Below are 16,664 nucleotides of genomic sequence, written 5' to 3' on the forward strand. Positions count from 1 at the left end.
ATTAATATAGTAAAAATGGCCATTCTACCAAAAGCAATCTACAGATTCAATGCAATCCCCATCAAAATACCAATCCAATTTTTCAAAGAGTTAGACAGAACAATTTGCAAATTCATCTGGAATAACAAAAAACCCAGGATAGCTAAAGCTATCCTCAACAATAAAAGGACTTCAGGGGGAATCACTATCCCTGAACTCAAGCAGTATTACAGAGCAATAGTGATAAAAACTGCATGGTATTGGTACAGAGACAGACAGATAGACCAATGGAATAGAATTGAAGACCCAGAAATGAACCCACACACATATGGTCACTTGATTTTTGACAAAGGAGCCAAAACCATCCAATGGAAAAAAGATAGCCTTTTCAGCAAATGGTGCTGGTTCAACTGGAGGGCAACATGTAGAAGAATGCAGATCGATCCATGCTTATCACCCTGTACAAAGCTTAAGTCCAAGTGGATCAAGGACCTCCACATCAAACCAGACACACTCAAACTAATAGAAGAAAAACTAAGGAAGCATCTGGAACACATGGGCACCGGAAAAAATTTCCTGAACAAAACACCAATGGCTTATGCTCTAAGATCAAGAATCGACAAAAGGGATCTCATAAAACTGCAAAGCTTCTGTAAGGCAAAGGACACTGTGGTTAGGACAAAACGGCAACCAACAGATTGGGAAAAGATCTTTACCAATCCTACAACAGATAGAGGCCTTATATCCAAAATATACAAAGAACTCAAGAATTTAGACCGCAGGGAGACAAATAACCCTATTAAAAAATGGGGTTCAGAGCTAAACAAAGAATTCACAGCTGAGGAATGCCGAATGGCTGAGAAACACCTAAAGAAATGTTCAACATCTTTAGTCATAAGGGAAATGCAAATCAAAACAACCCTGAGATTTCACCTCACACCAGTGAGAATGGCTAAAATCAAAAACTCAGGTGACAGCAGATGCTGGCGAGGATGTGGAGAAAGAGGAACACTCCTCCATTGTTGGTGGGATTGCAGACTGGTAAAACTATTCTGGAAATCAGTCTGGAGGTTCCTCAGAAAATTGGACATTGAACTGCCTGAGGATCCTGCTATACCTCTCTTGGGCATATACCCAAAAGATGCCTCAACATATAAAAGAGACACGTGGGAAGTCCCACACCCGCGGATCCCGGCCCGCAGCAGCTCTCTGCTCCCAGACCCGGTGAGAGAGAGACCCAACCGCCTGGTCAGGTGGGCACTCCTGAGGCTGCAGAGCGGAAGAGACCACCAACACTGCTCACCCCTGCCCACATCCCTGGCCCAAGAGGAAACTGTATAAGGCCTCTGGGCTCCCGTGGGGGAGGGCCCAGGAGCGGCAGGACCCCTGCCACAGACACCGCCGGACCCTGAAGGAAACAGACCGGATAAACAGTTCTCTGCACCCAAATCCCGTGGGAGGGAGAGCTAAACCTTCAGAGAGGCAGACAGGCCTGGGAAACCAGAAGAGACTGCTCCCTGCACACACATCTCGGACGCCAGAGGAAAAAGCCAAAGACCTTCTGGAACCCTGGTGCACTGAAGCTCCCGGAAGGGGCGGAACAGGTCTTCCTGGTTGCTGCCGCTGCAGAGAGCCCCTGGGCAGCACCCCACGAGCGAACCTGAGCCTCGGGACCACAGGTAAGACCAAATTTTCTGCTGCAAGAAAGCTGCCTGGTGAGCTTGGGACACACGGAAGCAGAATTTCTCTAGAACCGGGCACGTTCTGTGTTTACCGGAAGTCCCACACCCGCGGATCCCGGCCCGCAGCAGCTCTCTGCTCCCAGACCCGGTGAGAGAGAGACCCAACCGCCTGGTCAGGTGGGCACTCCTGAGGCTGCAGAGCGGAAGAGACCACCAACACTGCTCACCCCTGCCCACATCCCTGGCCCAAGAGGAAACTGTATAAGGCCTCTGGGCTCCCGTGGGGGAGGGCCCAGGAGCGGCAGGACCCCTGCCACAGACACCGCCGGACCCTGAAGGAAACAGACCGGATAAACAGTTCTCTGCACCCAAATCCCGTGGGAGGGAGAGCTAAACCTTCAGAGAGGCAGACAGGCCTGGGAAACCAGAAGAGACTGCTCCCTGCACACACATCTCGGACGCCAGAGGAAAAAGCCAAAGACCATCTGGAACCCTGGTGCACTGAAGCTCCCGGAAGGGGCGGCACAGGTCTTCCTGGTTGCTGCCGCTGCAGAGAGCCCCTGGACAGCACCCCACGAGCAAACCTGAGCCTCGGGACCACAGGTAAGACCAAATTTTCTGCTGCAAGAAAGCTGCCTGGTGAACTCAAGACACAGGCCCACAGGAACAGCTGAAGACCTGTAGAGAGGAAAAACTACACGCCCGAAAGCAGAACACTCTGTCCCCATAACTGACTGAAAGAGAGGAAAACAGGTATACAGCACTCCTGACACACAGGCTTATAGGACAGTCTAGCCACTGTCAGAAATAGCAGAACAAAGTAACACTAGAGATAATCTGATGGCGAGAGGCAAGCGCAGGAACCCAAGCAACAGAAACCAAGACTACATGCCATCATCGGAGCCCAATTCTCCCACCAAAACAAACATGGAATATCCAAACACACCAGAAAAGCAAGATCTAGTTTCAAAATCATATTTGATCATGATGCTGGAGGACTTCAGGAAAGACCTGAACACACTTAGGGAAGCACAGGAAAACATTAATAAACAAGTAAAAGCCTACAGAGAGGAATCGCAAAAATCCCTGAAAGAATTCCAGGAAAACACAATCAAACAGTTGAAGGAATTAAAAATGGAAATAGAAGCAATCAAGAAAGAACACATGGAAACAACCCTGGATATAGAAAACCAAAAGAAGAGACAAGGAGCTGTAGATACAAGCTTCACCAACAGAATACAAGAGATGGAAGAGAGAATCTCAGGAGCAGAAGATTCCATAGAAATCATTGACTCAACTGTCAAAGATAATGTAAAGCGGAAAAAGCTACTGGTCCAAAACATACAGGAAATCCAGGACTCAATGAGAAGATCAAACCTAAGGATAATAGGTATAGAAGAGAGTGAAGACTCACAGCTCAAAGGACCAGTAAATATCTTCAACAAAATCATAGGAGAAAACTTCCCTAACCTAAAAAAAGAGATACCCATAGACGTACAGGAAGCCTACAGAACTCCAAATAGATTGGACCAGAAAAGAAACACCTCCCGTCACATAATTGTCAAAACACCAAACGCACAAAATAAAGAAAGAATATTAAAAGCAGTAAGGGAAAAAGGTCAAGTAACATATAAAGGGAGACCTATCAGAATCACACCAGACTTCTCGCCAGAAACTATGAAGGCCAGAAGATCCTGGACTGATGTTATACAGACCCTAAGAGAACACAAATGCCAGCCCAGATTACTGTATCCAGCAAAACTCTCAATTAACATTGATGGAGAAACCAAGATATTCCATGACAAAACCAAATTTACACAATATCTTTCTACAAATCCAGCACTACAAAGGATAATAAATGGTAAAGCCCAACATAAGGAGGCAAGCTATACCCTAGAAGAAGCAAGAAACTAATCGTCTTGGCAACAAAACAAAGAGAATGAAAGCACACAAACATAACCTCACATCAAATATGAATATAACGGGAAGCAATAATCACTATTCCTTAATATCTCTCAATATCAATGGCCTCAACTCCCCAATAAAAAGACATAGATTAACAAACTGGATACGCAACGAGGACCCTGCATTCTGCTGCCTACAGGAAACACACCTCAGAGACAAAGACAGACACTACCTCAGAGTGAAAGGCTGGAAAACAACTTTCCAAGCAAATGGTCAGAAGAAGCAAGCTGGAGTAGCCATTCTAATATCAAATAAAATCAATTTCCAACTAAAAGTCATCAAAAAAGATAAGGAAGGACACTTCATATTCATCAAAGGAAAAATCCACCAAGATGAACTCTCAATCCTAAATATCTATGCCCCAAATACAAGGGCACCTACATATGTAAAAGAAACCTTACTAAAGCTCAAAACACACATTGCACCTCACACAATAATAGTGGGAGATTTCAACACCCCACTCTCATCAATGGACAGATCATGGAAACAGAAATTAAACAGTGATGTCGACAGACTAAGAGAAGTCATGAGCCAAATGGACTTAACGGATATTTATAGAACATTCTATCCTAAAGCAAAAGGATATACCTTCTTCTCAGCTCCTCATGGTACTTTCTCCAAAATTGACCATATAATTGGTCAAAAAACGGGCCTCAACAGGTACAGAAAGATAGAAATAATCCCATGCGTGCTATCGGACCACCACGGCCTAAAACTGGTCTTCAATAACAATAAGGGAAGAATGCCCACATATACGTGGAAATTGAACAATGCTCTACTCAATGATAACCTGGTCAAGGAAGAAATAAAGAAAGAAATTAAAAACTTTTTAGAATTTAATGAAAATGAAGATACAACATACTCAAACTTATGGGACACAATGAAAGCTGTGCTAAGAGGAAAACTCATAGCGCTGAGTGCCTGCAGAAAGAAACAGGAAAGAGCATATGTCAGCAGCTTGACAGCACACCTAAAAGCTCTAGAACAAAAAGAAGCAAATACACCCAGGAGGAGTAGAAGGCAGGAAATAATCAAACTCAGAGCTGAAATCAACCAAGTAGAAACAAAAAGGACCATAGAAAGAATCAACAGAACCAAAAGTTGGTTCTTTGAGAAAATCAACAAGATAGATAAACCCTTAGCCAGACTAACGAGAGGACACAGAGAGTGTGTCCAAATTAACAAAATCAGAAATGAAAAGGGAGACATAACTACAGATTCGGAGGAAATTCAAAAAATCATCAGATCTTACTATAAAAACCTATATTCAACAAAACTTGAAAATCTACAGGAAATGGACAATTTCCTAGACAGATACCAGGTACCGAAGTTAAATCAGGAACAGATAAACCAGTTAAACAACCCCATAACTCCTAAGGAAATAGAAGCAGTCATTAAAGGTCTCCCAACCAAAAAGAGCCCAGGTCCAGACGGGTTTAGTGCAGAATTCTATCAAACCTTCATAGAAGACCTCATACCAATATTATCCAAACTATTCCACAAAATTGAAACAGATGGATCACTACCGAATACCTTCTACGAAGCCACAATTACTCTTATACCTAAACCACACAAAGACACAACAAAGAAAGAGAACTTCAGACCAATTTCCCTTATGAATATCGACGCAAAAATACTCAACAAAATTCTGGCAAACCGAATCCAAGAGCACATCAAAACAATCAACCACCATGGCCAAGTAGGCTTCATCCCAGGCATGCAGGGATGGTTTAATATACGGAAAACCATCAATGTGATCCATTATATAAACAAGCTGAAAGAACAAAACCACATGATCATTTCATTAGATGCTGAGAAAGCATTTGACAAAATTCAACACCCCTTCATGATAAAAGTCCTGGAAAGAATAGGAATTCAAGGCCCATACCTGAACATAGTAAAAGCCATATACAGCAAACCAGTTGCTAACATTAAACTAAATGGGGAGAAACTCGAAGCAATCCCACTAAAATCAGGGACTAGACAACGCTGCCCACTCTCTCCCAACTTATTCAATATAGTTCTTGAAGTTCTAGCCAGAGCAATCAGACAACAAAAGGAGGTCAAGGGGATACAGATCGGAAAAGAAGAAGTCAAAATATCACTGTTTAAAGATGATATGATAGTATATTTAAGTGATCCCAAAAGTTCCACCAGAGAACTACTAAAGCTGATAAACAACTTCAGCAAAGTGGCTGGGTATAAAATTAACTCAAATAAATCAGTAGCCTTCCTCTACACAAAAGAGAAACAAGCCGAGAAAGAAATTAGGGAAACGACACCCTTCATAATAGACCCAAATAATATAAAGTACCTCGGTGTGACTTTAACCAAGCAAGTAAAAGATCTGTACAATAAGAACTTCAAGACACTGAAGAAGGAAATTGAAGAAGACCTCAGAAGATGGAAAGATCTCCCATGCTCATGGATTGGCAGGATTAATATAGTAAAAATGGCCATTCTACCAAAAGCAATCTACAGATTCAATGCAATCCCCATCAAAATACCAATCCAATTTTTCAAAGAGTTAGACAGAACAATTTGCAAATTCATCTGGAATAACAAAAAACCCAGGATAGCTAAAGCTATCCTCAACAATAAAAGGACTTCAGGGGGAATCACTATCCCTGAACTCAAGCAGTATTACAGAGCAATAGTGATAAAAACTGCATGGTATTGGTACAGAGACAGACAGATAGACCAATGGAATAGAATTGAAGACCCAGAAATGAACCCACACACATATGGTCACTTGATTTTTGACAAAGGAGCCAAAACCATCCAATGGAAAAAAGATAGCCTTTTCAGCAAATGGTGCTGGTTCAACTGGAGGGCAACATGTAGAAGAATGCAGATCGATCCATGCTTATCACCCTGTACAAAGCTTAAGTCCAAGTGGATCAAGGACCTCCACATCAAACCAGACACACTCAAACTAATAGAAGAAAAACTAAGGAAGCATCTGGAACACATGGGCACCGGAAAAAATTTCCTGAACAAAACACCAATGGCTTATGCTCTAAGATCAAGAATCGACAAAAGGGATCTCATAAAACTGCAAAGCTTCTGTAAGGCAAAGGACACTGTGGTTAGGACAAAACGGCAACCAACAGATTGGGAAAAGATCTTTACCAATCCTACAACAGATAGAGGCCTTATATCCAAAATATACAAAGAACTCAAGAATTTAGACCGCAGGGAGACAAATAACCCTATTAAAAAATGGGGTTCAGAGCTAAACAAAGAATTCACAGCTGAGGAATGCCGAATGGCTGAGAAACACCTAAAGAAATGTTCAACATCTTTAGTCATAAGGGAAATGCAAATCAAAACAACCCTGAGATTTCACCTCACACCAGTGAGAATGGCTAAAATCAAAAACTCAGGTGACAGCAGATGCTGGCGAGGATGTGGAGAAAGAGGAACACTCCTCCATTGTTGGTGGGATTGCAGACTGGTAAAACTATTCTGGAAATCAGTCTGGAGGTTCCTCAGAAAATTGGACATTGAACTGCCTGAGGATCCTGCTATACCTCTCTTGGGCATATACCCAAAAGATGCCTCAACATATAAAAGAGACACGTGGGAAGTCCCACACCCGCGGATCCCGGCCCGCAGCAGCTCTCTGCTCCCAGACCCGGTGAGAGAGAGACCCAACCGCCTGGTCAGGTGGGCACTCCTGAGGCTGCAGAGCGGAAGAGACCACCAACACTGCTCACCCCTGCCCACATCCCTGGCCCAAGAGGAAACTGTATAAGGCCTCTGGGCTCCCGTGGGGGAGGGCCCAGGAGCGGCAGGACCCCTGCCACAGACACCGCCGGACCCTGAAGGAAACAGACCGGATAAACAGTTCTCTGCACCCAAATCCCGTGGGAGGGAGAGCTAAACCTTCAGAGAGGCAGACAGGCCTGGGAAACCAGAAGAGACTGCTCCCTGCACACACATCTCGGACGCCAGAGGAAAAAGCCAAAGACCTTCTGGAACCCTGGTGCACTGAAGCTCCCGGAAGGGGCGGAACAGGTCTTCCTGGTTGCTGCCGCTGCAGAGAGCCCCTGGGCAGCACCCCACGAGCGAACCTGAGCCTCGGGACCACAGGTAAGACCAAATTTTCTGCTGCAAGAAAGCTGCCTGGTGAGCTTGGGACACACGGAAGCAGAATTTCTCTAGAACCGGGCACGTTCTGTGTTTACCGGAAGTCCCACACCCGCGGATCCCGGCCCGCAGCAGCTCTCTGCTCCCAGACCCGGTGAGAGAGAGACCCAACCGCCTGGTCAGGTGGGCACTCCTGAGGCTGCAGAGCGGAAGAGACCACCAACACTGCTCACCCCTGCCCACATCCCTGGCCCAAGAGGAAACTGTATAAGGCCTCTGGGCTCCCGTGGGGGAGGGCCCAGGAGCGGCAGGACCCCTGCCACAGACACCGCCGGACCCTGAAGGAAACAGACCGGATAAACAGTTCTCTGCACCCAAATCCCGTGGGAGGGAGAGCTAAACCTTCAGAGAGGCAGACAGGCCTGGGAAACCAGAAGAGACTGCTCCCTGCACACACATCTCGGACGCCAGAGGAAAAAGCCAAAGACCATCTGGAACCCTGGTGCACTGAAGCTCCCGGAAGGGGCGGCACAGGTCTTCCTGGTTGCTGCCGCTGCAGAGAGCCCCTGGACAGCACCCCACGAGCAAACCTGAGCCTCGGGACCACAGGTAAGACCAAATTTTCTGCTGCAAGAAAGCTGCCTGGTGAACTCAAGACACAGGCCCACAGGAACAGCTGAAGACCTGTAGAGAGGAAAAACTACACGCCCGAAAGCAGAACACTCTGTCCCCATAACTGACTGAAAGAGAGGAAAACAGGTATACAGCACTCCTGACACACAGGCTTATAGGACAGTCTAGCCACTGTCAGAAATAGCAGAACAAAGTAACACTAGAGATAATCTGATGGCGAGAGGCAAGCGCAGGAACCCAAGCAACAGAAACCAAGACTACATGCCATCATCGGAGCCCAATTCTCCCACCAAAACAAACATGGAATATCCAAACACACCAGAAAAGCAAGATCTAGTTTCAAAATCATATTTGATCATGATGCTGGAGGACTTCAGGAAAGACCTGAACACACTTAGGGAAGCACAGGAAAACATTAATAAACAAGTAAAAGCCTACAGAGAGGAATCGCAAAAATCCCTGAAAGAATTCCAGGAAAACACAATCAAACAGTTGAAGGAATTAAAAATGGAAATAGAAGCAATCAAGAAAGAACACATGGAAACAACCCTGGATATAGAAAACCAAAAGAAGAGACAAGGAGCTGTAGATACAAGCTTCACCAACAGAATACAAGAGATGGAAGAGAGAATCTCAGGAGCAGAAGATTCCATAGAAATCATTGACTCAACTGTCAAAGATAATGTAAAGCGGAAAAAGCTACTGGTCCAAAACATACAGGAAATCCAGGACTCAATGAGAAGATCAAACCTAAGGATAATAGGTATAGAAGAGAGTGAAGACTCACAGCTCAAAGGACCAGTAAATATCTTCAACAAAATCATAGGAGAAAACTTCCCTAACCTAAAAAAAGAGATACCCATAGACGTACAGGAAGCCTACAGAACTCCAAATAGATTGGACCAGAAAAGAAACACCTCCCGTCACATAATTGTCAAAACACCAAACGCACAAAATAAAGAAAGAATATTAAAAGCAGTAAGGGAAAAAGGTCAAGTAACATATAAAGGGAGACCTATCAGAATCACACCAGACTTCTCGCCAGAAACTATGAAGGCCAGAAGATCCTGGACTGATGTTATACAGACCCTAAGAGAACACAAATGCCAGCCCAGATTACTGTATCCAGCAAAACTCTCAATTAACATTGATGGAGAAACCAAGATATTCCATGACAAAACCAAATTTACACAATATCTTTCTACAAATCCAGCACTACAAAGGATAATAAATGGTAAAGCCCAACATAAGGAGGCAAGCTATACCCTAGAAGAAGCAAGAAACTAATCGTCTTGGCAACAAAACAAAGAGAATGAAAGCACACAAACATAACCTCACATCAAATATGAATATAACGGGAAGCAATAATCACTATTCCTTAATATCTCTCAATATCAATGGCCTCAACTCCCCAATAAAAAGACATAGATTAACAAACTGGATACGCAACGAGGACCCTGCATTCTGCTGCCTACAGGAAACACACCTCAGAGACAAAGACAGACACTACCTCAGAGTGAAAGGCTGGAAAACAACTTTCCAAGCAAATGGTCAGAAGAAGCAAGCTGGAGTAGCCATTCTAATATCAAATAAAATCAATTTCCAACTAAAAGTCATCAAAAAAGATAAGGAAGGACACTTCATATTCATCAAAGGAAAAATCCACCAAGATGAACTCTCAATCCTAAATATCTATGCCCCAAATACAAGGGCACCTACATATGTAAAAGAAACCTTACTAAAGCTCAAAACACACATTGCACCTCACACAATAATAGTGGGAGATTTCAACACCCCACTCTCATCAATGGACAGATCATGGAAACAGAAATTAAACAGTGATGTCGACAGACTAAGAGAAGTCATGAGCCAAATGGACTTAACGGATATTTATAGAACATTCTATCCTAAAGCAAAAGGATATACCTTCTTCTCAGCTCCTCATGGTACTTTCTCCAAAATTGACCATATAATTGGTCAAAAAACGGGCCTCAACAGGTACAGAAAGATAGAAATAATCCCATGCGTGCTATCGGACCACCACGGCCTAAAACTGGTCTTCAATAACAATAAGGGAAGAATGCCCACATATACGTGGAAATTGAACAATGCTCTACTCAATGATAACCTGGTCAAGGAAGAAATAAAGAAAGAAATTAAAAACTTTTTAGAATTTAATGAAAATGAAGATACAACATACTCAAACTTATGGGACACAATGAAAGCTGTGCTAAGAGGAAAACTCATAGCGCTGAGTGCCTGCAGAAAGAAACAGGAAAGAGCATATGTCAGCAGCTTGACAGCACACCTAAAAGCTCTAGAACAAAAAGAAGCAAATACACCCAGGAGGAGTAGAAGGCAGGAAATAATCAAACTCAGAGCTGAAATCAACCAAGTAGAAACAAAAAGGACCATAGAAAGAATCAACAGAACCAAAAGTTGGTTCTTTGAGAAAATCAACAAGATAGATAAACCCTTAGCCAGACTAACGAGAGGACACAGAGAGTGTGTCCAAATTAACAAAATCAGAAATGAAAAGGGAGACATAACTACAGATTCGGAGGAAATTCAAAAAATCATCAGATCTTACTATAAAAACCTATATTCAACAAAATTTGAAAATCTTCAGGAAATGGACAATTTCCTAGACAGATACCAGGTATCGAAGTTAAATCAGGAACAGATAAACCAGTTAAACAACCCCATAACTCCTAAGGAAATAGAAGCAGTCATTAAAGGTCTCCCAACCAAAAAGAGCCCAGGTCCAGACGGGTTTAGTGCAGAATTCTATCAAACCTTCATAGAAGACCTCATACCAATATTATCCAAACTATTCCACAAAATTGAAACAGATGGAGCCCTACCGAATTCCTTCTACGAAGCCACAATTACTCTTATACCTAAACCACACAAAGACACAACAAAGAAAGAGAACTTCAGACCAATTTCCCTTATGAATATCGACGCAAAAATACTCAATAAAATTCTGGCAAACCGAATTCAAGAGCACATCAAAACAATCATCCACCATGATCAAGTAGGCTTCATCCCAGGCATGCAGGGATGGTTTAATATACGGAAAACCATCAACGTGATCCATTATATAAACAAACTGAAAGAACAGAACCACATGATCATTTCATTAGATGCTGAGAAAGCATTTGACAAAATTCAACACCCCTTCATGATAAAAGTCCTGGAAAGAATAGGAATTCAAGGCCCATACCTAAACATAGTAAAAGCCATATACAGCAAACCAGTTGCTAACATTAAACTAAATGGAGAGAAACTTGAAGCAATCCCACTAAAATCAGGGACTAGACAAGGCTGCCCACTCTCTCCCTACTTATTCAATATAGTTCTTGAAGTTCTAGCCAGAGCAATCAGACAACAAAAGGAGATCAAAGGGATACAGATCGGAAAAGAAGAGGTCAAAATATCACTATTTGCAGATGACATGATAGTATATTTAAGTGATCCCAAAAGTTCCACCAGAGAACTACTAAAGCTGATAAACAACTTCAGCAAAGTGGCTGGGTATAAAATTAACTCAAATAAATCAGTTGCCTTCCTCTATACAAAAGAGAAACAAGCCGAGAAAGAAATTAGGGAAACGACACCCTTCATAATAGACCCAAATATTATAAAGTACCTCGGTGTGACTTTAACCAAGCAAGTAAAAGATCTGTACAATAAGAACTTCAAGACACTGAGGAAAGAAATTGTAGAAGACCTCAGAAGATGGAAAGATCTCCCATGCTCATGGATTGGCAGGATTAATATGGTAAAAATGGCCATTTTACCAAAAGCAATCTACAGATTCAATGCAATCCCCATCAAAATACCAATCCAATTCTTCAAAGAGTTAGACAGAACAATTTGCAAATTCATCTGGAATAACAAAAAACCCAGGATAGCTAAAGCTATCCTCAACAATAAAAGGACTTCAGGGGGAATCACTATCCCTGAACTCAAGCAGTATTACAGAGCAATAGTGATAAAAACTGCATGGTATTGGTACAGAGACAGACAGATAGACCAATGGAATAGAATTGAAGACCCAGAAATGAACCCACACACCTATGGTCACTTGATTTTTGACAAAGGAGCCAAAACCATCCAATGGAAAAAAGATAGTATTCTCAGCAAATGGTGCTGGTTCAACTGGAGGGCAACATGTAGAAGAATGCAGATCGATCCATCCTTATCACCCTGTACAAAGCTTAAGTCCAAGTGGATCAAGGACCTCCACATCAAACCAGACACACTCAAACTAATAGAAGAAAAACTAGGGAAGCATCTGGAACACATGGGCACTGGAAAAAATTTCCTGAACAAAACACCAATGGCTTATGCTCTAAGATCAAGAATCGACAAATGGGATCTCATAAAACTGCAAAGCTTCTGTAAGGCAAAGGACACTGTGGTTAGGACAAAACGGCAACCAACAGATTGGGAAAAGATCTTTACCAATCCTACAACAGATAGAGGCCTTATTTCCAAAATATACAAAGAACTCAAGAAGTTAGACCGCAGGGAAACAATTAACCCTATTAAAAAATGGGGTTCAGAGCTAAACAAAGAATTCACAGCTGAGGAATGCCGAATGGCTGAGAAACACCTAAAGAAATGTTCAACATCTTTAGTCATAAGGGAAATGCAAATCAAAACAACCCTGAGATTTCACCTCACACCAGTGCGATTGGCTAAGATCAAAAACTCAGGTGACAGCAGATGCTGGCGAGGATGTGGAGAAAGAGGAACACTCCTCCATTGTTGGTGGGATTGCAGACTGGTAAAACCATTCTGGAAATCAGTCTGGAGGTTCCTCAGAAAATTGGACATTGAACTGCCTGATGATCCAGCTATACCTCTCTTGGGCATATACCCAAAAGATGCCTCAACATATAAAAGAGACACGTGCTCCACTATGTTCATCGCAGCCTTATTTATAATAGCCAGAAAATGGAAAGAACCCAGATGCCCTTCAACAGAGGAATGGATACAGAAAATGTGGTACATCTACACAATGGAATATTACTCAGCTATCAAAAACAACGGCTTTATGAAATTCGTAGGCAAATGGTTGGAACTGGAAAATATCATCCTGAGTGAGCTAACCCAATCACAGAAAGACATACATGGTATGCACTCATTGATAAGTGGCTATTAGCCCAAATGCTTGAATTACCCTAGATCCCTAGAACAAACGAAACTCAAGACGGATGATCAAAATGTGAATGCTTCACTCCTTCTTTAAATGAGGAAAAAGAATACCCTTGGCAGGGAAGGGAGAGGCAAAGATTAAAACAGAGACTGAAGGAACACCCATTCAGAGCCTGCCCCACATGTGGCCCATACATTTACAGCCACCCAATTAGACAAGATGGATGAAGCAAAGAAGTGCAGACCGACAGGAGCCGGATGTAGATCGCTCCTGAGAGACACAGCCAGAATACAGCAAATATAGAGGCGAATGCCAGCATCAAACCACTGAACTGAGAATAGGTCCCCTATTGAAGGAATCAGAGAAAGAACTGGAAGAGCTTGAAGGGGCTCGAGACCCCAAAAGTACAACAATGCCAAGCAACCAGAGCTTCCAGGGACTAAGCCACTACCTAAAGACTATACATGGACTGACCCTGGACTCTGACCCCATAGGTAGCAATGAATATCCTAGTAAGAGCACCAGTGGAAGGGGAAGCCCTGGGTCCTGCTAAGACTGAACCCACAGTGAACTAGTCTATGGGGGGAGGGCGGCAATGGGGGGAGGGTTGGGAGGGGAACACCCATAAGGAAGGGGAGGTGGGAGGGGGATGTTTGCCCGGAAACCGGGAAAGGGAATAACACTCGAAATGTATATAAGAAATACTCAAGTTAATAAAAAAAAAAAAAAAAAAAAAAAAAAAAAGAGACACGTGCTCCACTATGTTCATTGCAGCCTTATTCATAATAGCCAGAAGCTGGAAAGAACCCAGATGCCCTTCAACAGAGGAATGGATACAGAAAATGTGGTACATCTACACAATGGAATATTACTCAGCTATCAAAAACAACGACTTTATGAAATTCGTAGGCAAATGGTTGGAACTGGAAAACATCATCCTGAGTGAGATAACCCAATCACAGAAAGACATACATGGTATGCACTCATTGATAAGTGGATATTAGCCCAAATGCTTGAATTACCCTAGATGCCTAGAACAAACGAAACTCAAGACGGATGATCAAAATGTGAATGCTTCACTCCTTCTTTAAAAGGGGAACAAGAATACCCTTGGCAGGGAAGATAGAGGCAAAGATTAAAACAGAGACTGAAGGAACACCCATTCAGAGCCTGCCCCACATGTGGCCCATACATATATAGCCACCCAATTAGACAAGATGGATGAAGCAAAGAAGTGCAGACCGACAGGAGCCGGATGTAGATCGCTCCTGAGAGACACAGCCAGAATACAGCAAATACAGAGGCGAATGCCAGCAGCAAACCACTGAACTGAGAATAGGTCCCCCGTTGAAGGAATCAGAGAAATAACTGGAAGATCTTGAAGGGGCTCGAGACCCCATATGTACAACAATGCCAAGCAACCAGAGCTTCCAGGGACTAAGCCACTACCTAAAGACTATACATGGACTGACCCTGGACTCTGACCCCATAGGTAGCAATGAATATCCTAGTAAGAGCACCAGTGGAAGGGGAAGCCCTGGCTCCTGCTAAGACTGAACCCCCAGTGAACTAGACTGTTGGGGGGAGGGCGGCAATGGGGGGAGGGTTGGGAGGGGAACACCCTTAATGAGGGGAGGGGGGAGGGGGATGATTGCCCGGATACCGGGAACGGGAATAACACTCGAAATGTATATAAGAAATACTCAAGTTAATAAAAAAAAAAGAAAGAAAGAAAATATTCTTACGGCCATCAGGTTACACATTCGAGGTTACATTCTAGGTTACACAAGTTCTGACTTGCAAGTCATGAACATATATTGATAATGAGATAGCAGAAGTTCTTTTAAAATATAATACATTTTTTAAAAACATACATATCGGAATTTGACAAAACAAATAAACGAAAAGAGCCCAAAAGAATTCACAAAAAACAGAAAATTTACAAATTTTAGGAATTCCATAAAAACCCTAAACTGAAAGATAAAAAAATAACCAGGCAAGACTTCTAGTGGAGGGATTGGAACACCAACCCAGTTACAAAACCTTTAATCTGGGGTAAAAGTGGCACTGAAATTGTTAAATGGCTAACCAATGACTAGACCCAGGCCATCAGATGAAGCCCACCCCTGATACTACCTGTAATACCATAAATCAGAGGCTGGATGGCCCAGAGACCTAGGAAAAAACCAAATACATCTGGCCAAAAAGAAAAAGATGAAGAGGAAGAGGAAGGAGGAGGAGGGAAGGAAGTAGGTGGGAGGGAGGGAGGGAAGAAGGAAGGAAGGAAGGAAGATAAAAGGAAAGAAGCAAAGAAAGAAACGAAGAAAGGAAGAAAAGAATGTGTTTCCTGATATTCTGCTATACTCCTAGACAGGAATCTGGAATAATCATCATCAGAGCAGCTTTATCTAGGAACTGATGCAAATGGATGCAGAGACCTACAGCCAAATATAAGGCAGAACTCAGTGAATCCTGACGATAAAGGGAAGAAGGCTTGTATAGGGTCAGAACACCATATGAAAACCCATAGAATTAACAAATGTAGACTCATAGAGGTTCACCAAGCCTGAACCAGCCATCAAGGAGCCTGTATCCATCTAACCTAGGTTCCTTGCATATATGTTATAGTTGTGGAGCTTAGTGTTTCTGTGGGACTCCTAAAAGAGGAGCAGGAGCTGTTTCTGAAGCTTTTGTATACTTTTGATATCCTTGTCCTCCTACTGGGTTGTCTCATCCAACTTTAATATGACAGGAGATGCCTAGTCTTAGTGAAACTTGATATGCCATATTTAGTTGATATCCCTGAGAGGCCTGCCCTTTTCTGAAAGGGAGCAGAAAAGAAATGACTGTGAGATGGAGACTTGGAGGAGAAAATGGAGGGAAATTTACAGTTGGGATGTGATATATGGAAAAATATAAGCAAGCAAACAGAGGACCTGATGATGGCTGCGCAAGCCCTGTGAATGCTGCTTTAGTGGGGCCTTGTTTTCTTTTTTCTTTTTTTCTTTTCATTTGATAATTATTTTTTTATTTCCATGTTTTACATTAGCACATGGAGTGTTAGGTTTCATAATGACATTTTTCAAATAAAATTTGCGTTTTGTTGTTTTTCTTTCAACTTTTTTTCTCCATCCTCTATCCCTATT

The sequence above is a fragment of the Rattus norvegicus genome, chromosome 18 (assembly GCF_036323735.1).
Source record: "Rattus norvegicus strain BN/NHsdMcwi chromosome 18, GRCr8, whole genome shotgun sequence".
NCBI lineage: Eukaryota > Metazoa > Chordata > Mammalia > Rodentia > Muridae > Rattus > Rattus norvegicus.